Source organism: Ursus arctos, unplaced genomic scaffold (assembly GCF_023065955.2).
Source record: "Ursus arctos isolate Adak ecotype North America unplaced genomic scaffold, UrsArc2.0 scaffold_2, whole genome shotgun sequence".
NCBI lineage: Eukaryota > Metazoa > Chordata > Mammalia > Carnivora > Ursidae > Ursus > Ursus arctos.
In genome coordinates this window covers 32880-43883 of record NW_026622874.1, presented here as the reverse complement: position 1 = coordinate 43883, position 11004 = coordinate 32880, and the positions used below count along the sequence as shown (strand labels likewise).

The window sequence follows — 11004 nt, the reverse complement described above, 5'->3', positions numbered from 1 at the left end:
AAGAGTGAAATGTCTACCTGGTCACTGAGTGTTTCAAATCCAGCTCAACCAGTTAAGGGTTGTGGAGGGTGTCAGAGATCATGTATTTTTCTTTCCAGTTTCCGACCTGGGAAGAGTGCTGCTGGCCCCATTCTGCCTGGGCAGCTCCAGGTGCCAGCAAAACCCTGACCCATGAGAGCACTCAGTAGGCACGTGTAGATTTACACAGGACTGGGTGCAGGGGCCCAGCCATCCCCATGTGCACCCTTCTTGCAGACTTTTGGGGCCTCCTGGCACCCTTCACGTGGATGCACCGCAGTTTGCTTATGGATTCATCTGTTGAAGGACACCCTGATCTTCAAGTTTTTAGCTATGATGAATAGAGCTACTGTGCATAATTGCATGCTAGTTTTTGTGTGGAAACAGGTTTTCAAGGCAGTTGTCTAAATACTAGAAGTGTGATTGTTGGATATTCAGGTGACATTTATTTAGCCTTGGAAACACTGCCAAACAGTCTTCCCAAGTGGCCTTATGGGTATCCCCAGCATGAAGAAGTGTTCCTGTCATTCCTCGCCCTTCAATAACTGGTACCCTCATTTTCTGGACTCTAGCATTTCTCATAGGTGTGCTGCACTATCTCACTGTTGTTTAAATTGGTAACTTCCTAATGATAGAGGATGTAGAGCCTATTTATTATCTATACATCTTCTTTGTCCAGGTGTCTGTTCAGATATTTACCCATTGATAATTAGGTTATTTGTATTCTTACTGTTGAGTTCTGAGAGTTTTTACAGATCCTTTATCAAATGTGTGTTTTGCAAATATTTTCTCACAGTTTTGGGGTTGTCGTTTTATTCTCTGAGCAAGGTCTTTCACAGAGCAGAAGTTTTGATTTTATAAAGTTCACATTATCAATTTTTTTCTTTTCTGGATCGGTGTTTGGTGTTGTGTATTAAAACTCATCACCGGGATGCCTGGGTAGCTCAGTGGGTTAAGCATCTGCCTTCAGCTCAGGTCATGATCCTGGGGTCCTGGGATCGAGTCCGGCTTTGGGCTCCCTGCTCAGCAGGGAGTCTGCCTCTCCCTCTGCCTGCCCCTCCCCCTGCTTGTGCTCTCTCTCTCTCTCTCTCTGACAAATAAATAAATAAAATCTTATATAAAAAAAACTCATCACCAAACCCAAGGTCATGTAGATTTTCTTTTATGTTTTCTTTTTGATATTTTGATAGTTGTATATTTTAAATTTACGTACAATTTTGAGTGAATTTTGGTGGAAGTTGTAAAGGTTTTGTCTACATTTCATTTCATAGTATATGGTTTCCAAGTCATTGTTCCTTAAGTATTTCTGGAGAAGCCGGGATATTGTACTCCATTTCAGTTAGAAATTTCCAAGGTTTATTGGGTTCGGCTGGACCCGGGAAGGGGACAGGTGCATCCGTGGTACTGAGTGCACTGCACTCTGCGCTGCCTCCTGCACTGCCTGCGCCGCCCGCAGGGGGCGCCGGAGCACAGCTCCCTGACCCGGGCGGGGCCTGCGTGCTCAGAGGGCTTGTCCGCCTGTAGTAACCAGAGCCGCTCACGCTACGGACACTTCCGGAGGAGGTGGGGCCGCGTGCACGCTGACAGGAGCCCGGCCTCCTCAGGACCCGCTGTGGACAGTTTGGGCGGACCTGGGTGCGCGTCCACACCCACAGGAGCCCGGCCTCCTCAGGACCCGCCTCGGGAGGAGAAGGTGAGGAGAAGCCGCCTGAGCGGGGACTGCCGAGGGCTCCGTGCTCACAGGACCCCGCGGAGGAAGGGCGCGCAGTGTAGACGGTGGGGTTTCCGTCGTTTGTGTGCGGTGCCGTGGGGTCCCTGGCGGGCTGTGCGCGGGGCTGTGGGGTCTCCCCTCTCTGGGCTCTGATCCGCTGGGCTGGTCCGCGGGTCCGTGTTTACGCGCACACGGATCCGGTTCCGGGGGCTCCGCAGGCAGTCTGCCCTCAGGGAGCCTCCGGCCGCCCACCTGGCGCTCCTGCTCCTCCGGCCTCGGTCCCCCAGGGTCCTCCCCGCGTCCACACCCGGTCCGGGCTGTCGGTTCGGTGTCTGGAGGTTCGGTAGCGACGGCGCGCGCTCTGCAGACAGACGGCTGTGGGGAGAGCAGGTGTTCTCACGGCGTCGGTTCTTCCCGAGCGCAGTGTCTTCCGGTCTCCCCCTGCCGCCCTCGACGTCTGTCGTCGGTGTCTCAGGGGTGTCCGAGGACACGGCTGACCGTCTCCCTCGACGTCTGTGTCGGTGTCTCATGGGTGACCGAGAATAGGGCTGTCCCTCTCCCTCAACATCTGTCGTCAGTGTCTCCCGGGTGTCCGAGAGCAGGGCTGTCCGTCTCCCTCGATGTCTGTCGTCAGTGTGTCCCGGGTGTCCGAGGACAGGGCTGTCCGTCTCCCTCGACATCTGTCGTCGGTGTCTACCAAGTGTTCGAGAGCAGGGCTTTCTGTCTCCCTCGACGTCTGTCGTCAGTGTCTCACGGGTGTTCGAGAGCAAGGCTGTCCGTCTCCCTCGATGTTTGTCGTCAGTGTCTCCCGGGTGTCTGAGAGCAGGGCTGTCTGTCTCCCTCGCCATCTGTCGTCAGTGTCTCCTGGGTGTCCGAGAGCAGGGCTGTCCGTCTCCCTCGACGTCTGTCGTCAGTGTCTCCCGGGTGTCCGAGGACAGGGCTGTCCGTCTCCCTCGCCGTCTGTCGTCCGTGTCTCCCGGGTGTCCGAGGACAGGGCTGTCCGTCTCCCTCGCCGTCTGTCGTCGGTGTCTTACGGGTGTCTGAGAGCAGGGCTTTCTGTCTCCCTCGACGTCTGTTGTCAGTGTCTCACGGGTGTTCGAGAGCAAGGCTGTCCGTCTCCCTCGATGTTTGTCATCGGTGTCTCACGGGTAGGTCTGAGAGCAGGGCTGTCCCCTGTTGAGTATTTCACTGAGGAGGAGGAGGAAGTTGAGAGGGTTGTTCTGGCAGAAAGTCCCCTGGAAAGAAGCGGGGTTGGGGTGATGGAGGGTTCTCACCCACTGAGCTGTAGGGGTGGTGATTTCTGGGAGGAGGTGAAACCCGTGTCTTCCCCTTGGGGCCTGTGACTGATGAGTCTCTGCTGTGGGGCTTCTAATATAGGGTCTGTAATTGACAGTTGTTCCTGTGACTGACACTGTGATCGGCTCCGCTGCCCAGCCCCCCTTCTGGCGACCCTAGTCCACTTGACTGAGCCTTCCCTTCATGCATTCTCACAGTTCTAACCAGTTTTTGGTGGAGCGTCGTGGAAAATTGGAATTCCTGATCCCGCTGCTTCTCCTGTACTCAAGACACAGGGGCCGCCGATGTCATCCTCCAAGTCTCTTGCTAACGTGTGGCCTCCTACACTGGCAAGTGGCCTCTCCGTGGCGGGTGACCTGGGTCTGGGAGGACTTGGCCTCCATCAGGAAGCTTGATGTGGTCTCTGCACCTGGTGCTGACATGGTTGTTTGGAAGAGTACTTGACTCTGGGGTGATTTCAAGGTGCAGTGAACCTGTCACAGCAGCACAAATACGCTTTATCTCCACACTCGGACTCCCCAGCTGTCGTTTCTTTACCACATTTGCCACTTCACACGGGATACTTCAGTGCGTTTTACCCCCAACAGGGACATGCTCCGTGGAACCACCACATAACTCTGAACGAGGAAAGCATTGGGGATTCCATGCTATAATCCAGACCACAGGCCCACTTGAATGGTCGCCACCTGCCCCACTGTCTGAAATGTCCTGCTCCATTCAGATCCAGTTTTCTTCTTCTGCAACTGCTCCCGAGACTTTCCCGTATTTGCACAACCCTGATGGATTTAAGGAGCACGGATGGCTCCAATCTGGGTGGCCTCTCTGGATGGCTTATCTCACTTGGGCTGTTTTCAGTGTCCATCCACGTGGTGACATGTATCAGTCCTTCATTTTTTCACTGTGACTAAACATAGTAACATTTACCACTTAAAACATTTCAGGTTCACAGTTCTCTGGCCTTAGCTGAGTTCACACGGTTGTACACCATTCTCTAGAACTTTTTCTTTCTCCCCGAGGGAGACTGTATGCATGAAACACCAACTCCCCATTCCCCTTTCCTCTCAGCCCTGCAGCCACGTTCAACTTTCTGTCTCTAGACACCTCATACAGGTGGAATCACACAGTATCTACCCTTCTGTGAAAGCCAGCATCCTGTCCTTGTTGCCGATTTCGGAGTAGAGCTGTCAATCTTCAGACTTGAGCATGGTGTTTGCTATAGATTTATTGAAAAAGATTACCCCTTATTCCTGCTTTCAGGAGTGTTTATATCAGCAACAGACATTGGATTTTGGTTAGAACCTTTTGTGCATCAATTAATATGACCACATGTTTTTATTTAAAAATTTATTACGAAGTATAACATTGCTTGTTTTCCGTATATTGAACAACCTTTGAGATGTTTGTGAAGAGACACTTATGATGCACAATATATTTAAGAGCTCTTGGTTTTGCATTTTCTCTGATCTTACATCTATTTTAAGACAGGTGTAGGAATGTATTTTCTGAATTTGTGATGATTTCATTTGGGTTGGTATTAGTGGTTAGGATTGGTGTTATGGGTTGTTAGGGTTATGGTTGGGTTAGGGTTAGGGTTAGGGGTCTACCTGTCCTCTTACGCACAGAGCCCATTCTCCTCCAGTAACCAGAGTGATCTTTTTGACACATAACATTTGGGCCTCTCTGTGGTCTGCTCCCCTCCTGCCCATCCTCTCCAGCCTCACCTCTCCCATCACAGCCTGCCCCTCTGTGGGCCACCCAGGGGTATGATTGTCCCTCGTGTGCCTCAGGCCTGAGTCCAAGCCTTTGCATTCACTGTGCCCTCTGCCAGGAGCACTCTTCTCTCCCCCTGCTTCATGTTTGGCTTGTTTCCCCATTGGCTGGGCCCCGAATTGCCCCCTGATGACCTGACTCATGTCTGCTGGTTGAATGTGCCTGTCCGCTATTTAAATGTAGTGCCTGCCTTCCCGATGTGAGCAATTTGCTAACCTGCCCGTGATGGGGCAGGTGTAAGGAAGTAGCCTTAGTGTCTGCATAAAAAATAAGTCTCAGAGGGGCTCACCAAACTTGCCTGATGATGGGGGAGCTGCTGTCCCTATGGTGGGGAGCAGGTAGTCCCCTCAAAGGGGGACCAGTCATGTGAGGCGGTTGGACAAGACTCCCAACTTCTTGTCTGGGGAGATGTAGACCTGGACCTGGAAGCTTACACCCTTGGATTCAAGGCTGGGGCCTAAGCAAGCTCCTTCTTCTTCCAGAGGTCCTCTTTCCCCTTCCCTGACCATGGGCTGGACCTGATTCCTGACCTGGGGGAGTTCGAGGGTGACCCCTCCTAGGAATACCAGGGGTTTACTGAGGACCTTGTCAGCAGGATGCCCAGTAGCCTTGAAGGGAGGACCCTATAGGAGGTGGAGACAGCTCTGTGGGGGCCGGTGACATCCCACGCAAAACAAAATGGGGCCAGTGGCCGGCCCTGCTGGTTCTACCCAGACTGTAGAGCATAGAAACAAGGGCTGTGCCCCAAGGTGCTCCTCTCCTGGCCCGTGGGGACAGGACCTGGGTGTTTGCCCGGGAGCTCAGCACAGGGGGAGTGTTCCTGGCTCCAGCATGCTAGAACCCAGGTGGGGCTGCATGGGCTTCCAACCTCTTAAGCCTTAGGCACCCCTTTGTAAGATGGTGTGCTGACGGCCCCCATCTCTGGGAGCAGAAGGTAGGGAGTCCGCATGGGCAGACTCACTCAGGAGAGGCCAGGAGAGTGGCTGTTGCTTAAAGCAGCCCAGGGCCTGCCCCCTTGAAGAAGGTACACAGGTCTATGGCCCTCAGCTTCGGGGTCCTGCTGCCAGCCTCTGGCAGTGACCCTCCTCTCACCCTGTCCCCTGTCCCCGTAGCTATGTGGTCTTCCTGGAGCTGGTCCTGCAGACGGCAAAGAAGCACTTCATGGTGGGACACAGGGTCACCTACTGCGTCTTCACTGACCAGCTGGCTGCTGTGCCCCGTGTGCCCCTCTGTGAGGGCCGGAGGGCGGTGGTCCTTATGGTGGACACAGTGTCACCTAGTAAGTCTTCAGCGATCAGCCAGCTGCCGTACCCGTGTGCCCCTCCGTGAGGGCCAGTGGGTGGTGGTCCTCAAGGTCCGCGGTGCCTTATGGCGGACACAGGGTCACCTAGTACGTCTTCACCAACCACCAGCTGCCGGGCCTGTGTGCCTCTCTGGGAAGGGTGGTGGTCCTCGAAGTCTGCGGTGCCCCGCTCTGGCAGGATGTGTCCATGCAGCACATGGCGATGATCAGCTGCTTCTGTGAGCAGCGCTTCCTCCGTGAGGTGGATGACCTGGTGTGCACGGATGTGGACATGAAGTTCCATGACCACGTGGGTGTGGAGATCCTGTCCCCCCCCCTTTGTCAGTTTGTACCCCAGTTTCTACTGGGTGGCCAATGAGAACTTCAGCAATGCGCGCCGGCCACAGTCCCAGGCCCACATCCCCAGGCACCAGGGCAACTTTTACTATATGGGGGCCTTTGTAGGGGGGTCAGTGGTGTAGGTTCACTGACTGACATTGGCCTGTCACCAGGCAATGGGGGTCGACCTGGCCAATGGGATGGAGGCCATGTGGCCTGACAAGAGCCACCTGAACCACAAGCCCACCAAGCCCTGGAGGCCACGTGGGACCTGAGGCTGCTGGGCTGCCCTCCCCCCACTCGGGTCATGAAGATGCTGAGATTCGGGCAGTGCCCAAGAATCACCAGGACATCCAGAACGCATGAGGGGCTCGCCCCGTCTCCATCAGGGTTGCCTGTCTGAGCGGAGCCATAAGAGCACATTCCTTCTTCTGTCCCCTCAACTGTGGAGTCCAGCACTGCCCGCTCGGGCATGTCCAGGGCCCCTAGCTGCCTCCATGCACAGGAGGCCTGCCTGGGGCACAGGTTCCTTTCTTTGTGGTCAGTGCATTTCGATCATTTCTGGGTCATTTGCAGCTGTGAACGGCTCCAGTTTTATGTCGAATGTTTTTCTGTGTCAATGCTGAGCAACCATCTTTAAAAAGAACAATTGAGGGAAAAGGTTTTCTCCCTGGTTCTAAACAGACATCGCCTGATGGGCTGGGAGCGGCCCTGCAGCAGCCCTGGAGCCAGAACAGGCCCTGGCTGGGTCTTCCTCCCAGTCCCTGCACCTCGCGGCAGCCATGGGCCTTCAGGGTCAGGGGTGCGCCGAGCCACCTCTCTGACAGCCAGAGGCTGTGACCACTAGCACAGCCTCCAGGAGCATGGAGCCCTCTGGGTTATTTCTGGTTCCTGCCTTGGTTTTAAATGGCTATTTCTGTGCTGGTGTTTGTGAGATGTGGGCACTGGCTCTGCCTGGATGCGCGTCCTGTTGGGATCCCTCAGTGCCCACTGGAGGGTTTGCACTTGTGGACTCTCTCTGCACTATGTGTTAGCAAGCATTCACTGAGTGCCTACTGTGAGCTCGGTCACCAACAAGGGGCAGAGCGTGAGAGCGAGAACCAAGATACAGGGTCCCTGCTCCAGGGCCCTCCTGGGACTCGCGATGGCCCCATCCTCCTGACTCACTACTTTCCTATTGTGGTGTAGTGGACATATGACTGATCCCGTTAAGCACGTTTCAGGGTACAATTCAGTGGCAATACGTACATTCACTGCTCTGCACCTGCCACTTCCATCCATCGCCACAACTTCATTGTCATCCCAAACTGAACCTCTACCCACGAGACCCTGACCCCCATTCCCCCTCCCCAGCCCTGGCACCCAGCAGCTCCTTCCACCTCTGTGAATCGGAGTGCTCTCCGTCCCTCACGAGTGGGGTCCTCCAGTATCTGTCCTTTAGGGACACACGTAACACAGTGGCCTAAGGTCTGTCCCCATGAACCTGGACCTGACCCACTTTTCCCCAAAGGAGTGGCTCGGCCCTCTCCTGTCTAAGCTGAGCCTCCTCTGCTCCCCTCTGCTCCCCTCATCTTCCTTCAGCCTGAAGATGATCCCAGCCAATCTGCAGCTTTGAATACCTGTTCAGTGCAGATGCCGGACACACACCCCCGGGGCCTCGGGCCTCACCTACCCCATCTGTCCATGTCAGGTGCCTGCCCCCCCCCCCAGCCGGCCACCTGCACCTTCCACAGGTGTCCCCATCTCAGAAGAGGGAAACACCAAATCCAGACCCTTAGAGACCTTAGTGACTTCTTGCTTACCACCAACTGTAGTGAGGTGGCTACTGGAGGGCATTTGATGTCCTAAACATTTAAAGGTGTATGTGAGTCTCTGCTGCCCAGGGCAACGGGTAACAGTTGGGGCAAACAGAAACCAAGCAGATTCACTGGAAGAAGGCTGAGTGATGAGGAGCGTTAGGGAATAGAGCCTGGAAGCTCTGACTGTCCCCACCTGACCTTTAGATGCTCCCCAGTTCCTCCTGTGCCCCTGGTGTCTTCCTGGAACCCTGACCTGGCTGTTTTCAGACAGCTCGCCCCGTGATACCCTCACTTTCTGGGAGGGGGGGGGTTGCTGAAATCCGCAGTGTGTCCTGCTGTCCCACCTGGATCACATCGTCTGGGCCATCTGAGGACCCAAGACTGTGGGTCTGTGGCCTGGAGGGATTCTGAGCAGAGCTGGTGGGATGGGAGGGCTGCAAGGCACAGAGACAGGTTTCCAGAAAGCTACGAAGCTATCTTCCTACAGTTTTTGAATCAAAGCCTTGAGATCTTTAAAATGCCAGCAGTGTTAACAGCATGGGCCAGAAAAGCAAATGTCCCTGTGCACCCAACACCACCTAAACTATTGGCCATTTCTTGTCCCTTGAGCTGAGTACAAAGGATTGGGAGTGGGGGCTTGAGGGAGGGGTCTTGGGCCAGACTTTGTGTTTCGGGGACAAAGGCCATCCAATCTCGTGCTGGGCCTGAGGCAGGGGCCTGTGTGGAGACCCCAGCTGCAGCCACTGCTGTCTGCTGATGCCCCCTCAGCCCTCCCCAGTGCACCTGCTGCTGAGGGAGCACCTGCCCCCTCCTCCCTGGGGAGGGCTCTCGCCTGCACCAGCGGTGCCTCCCCCCTGCCAGTCACTGCCAGCCTGCAGCCTGAGAGTGTGGACACCCTGAGTTCCTCTAGCTGCTGGGGGAGCGCCTGTCCCCTCCTCCCTGTGGAGGGCTCTCTCCTGTACCAGCGGTGCCTCCCCCCTGCAAGTCACTGCCAGCCTGCAGCCTGGGAGTGTGGATACCCTGATGGCCTCCAGTCCTGGGGACAGAGCCAGTGCATGTGGGACCTGGTCTCCCAGCAGGCCTGAGCACCAGGCCGCCACAGTGCTTGCTCTCCTTCTGCAGGCTCACTATGCCATGCCCTCCCTCAGGCCCCCTGGGCCCAAGTCCTCCTCTGCTTGGGAACCACCCTTGGCCCAATCTCTACATTCTGGGACTGGGGGTGGGTCATCTGGACCAGACTCACGCTTCAGTACCCGTGACATGGGCACAGTCCAGCCTCACAGACTGCTCAGAGGAGACCCAGCACAGGAAGATGCAGCCTGCTGCAAGGGGAGATGCCAAGTGACCCAGAGTGAGCACACAGGCCTTGCACAAAGCACGGGGCTCATGGGGCCCAGCACAGGATACGGGCACCTAGCCACAGGTCATGGGAAATCCCGGTGAGGGTGGCCCTGGTGGGGAGGCCACAGAAGGGTTCCAGAAGAGGCAGGTGACAAGGAAGACAATAGGACAGAGCTTCCCAAGGAGGTCGATGGAAGAATCAGAGGATTGCAGAGGCCTTGGGAAGACTTGGAGGCCCTGGAGATGTTGGCTGAAGTGCTCTCATTTGGTCAGAAAAGGTGTGTCACAAACCCCCATCGACACTGGATGATTTACTCTTCGTTGGTTCTAGGAATCAGTGCGTACCTGCCATGAGAACTCACATTGCGTTAAGTCTAGGACATACTTTCTTTTCAGGACTAGATTTTTCTAGAGGAAGTGCTAAGCATGGGTCTCTCCATTCTTTTCTTTGCGCAACTGGTCTCTGTTTTCAGGAGCAGATTCCTGGTGCTCATCACCCCTGCTCACCCTGAGGACTGGCCCCTGTCACCACCCACAGTGGACGTGACTGCATGGGTTGGGGGGTGCTCACTGATGAAGCCCCAGTGCTCAGTACACAGCAGGGACCCCAGATCCTCTGCTGAATGAGGGAGGGCCTGAGGGAGGATGGGAGTGAGGGAAAGAGGGAGGGAGGGAGGATGGAAGGGTGGAGGGGCAGGAAAGAGACGGGGGGGGGGGAATGAATGATGGAGTGAATAAATGATGTAGGGAGGGAGGGAGTGAAACCACGAAGTAGGGTCCCTACATCAGGAGCCATTATTTGGGGTGAAGTCCGGGGGCATCATAGCCCGGGCCCTGGATGGTGGCTCAGGGCACGTCCAACTGTCCTCCCAGTGCTGACCGTCCTTCTCCTCAGACCTGCTGTCATCCTGGATCCTCTCCACCTCCTCCTCAGACAATTCTGAATGTTCCCAGGAGCAGGGTGGCAGGAGGGGAGTCTCAGGAGGGCTTCCCAGATCCTGTGCCCCAGAGGAAGCTGTGACAGTAGCTACAGGGCATCCTTTCATGAGGACTGGGACCGAGGATCCCATCCATCTCCTTGGGCATTAGCGTTGGTGCATAGCCTGCTCTCTCCACCGCCGCTGTGATGAACACTCCTGAAAATACATCTGTGAAAAACTGAGTGAGAGTTTCCAGGGGTGAGTCCGAGGACGAGCGTGCTAGGTCATGGGTGCACCTGTGACCTGGGATGGGTGTGGCTCACTGTTCTCCCAGACAGGGGTGCCCGTCACCCTTCTCTCCAGGGGACCTATGGGGGACTTCTGTGTCCTCACATTCTCCCCAGGGCTGCTGGTCCCCGGACCAGAAACCTGCTGACCTGAACATGACCAGTGCTGCCTCCGTAGGGTTTCCTTTGCTGGAGTCCTTCCCCAGGAGCTCCCGCATCTCTGACACATACTCCCCGCGTG

The 11004-nt window shown here is 55.6% G+C and overlaps 1 pseudogene; it reads left to right on the top strand.

The window, feature by feature from the left end:
- Positions 1-5099: 5099 nt before the first annotated feature.
- LOC125283491 (histo-blood group ABO system transferase-like) lies at positions 5100-6882 on the top strand (annotated as a pseudogene).
- Positions 6883-11004: the final 4122 nt, after the last annotated feature.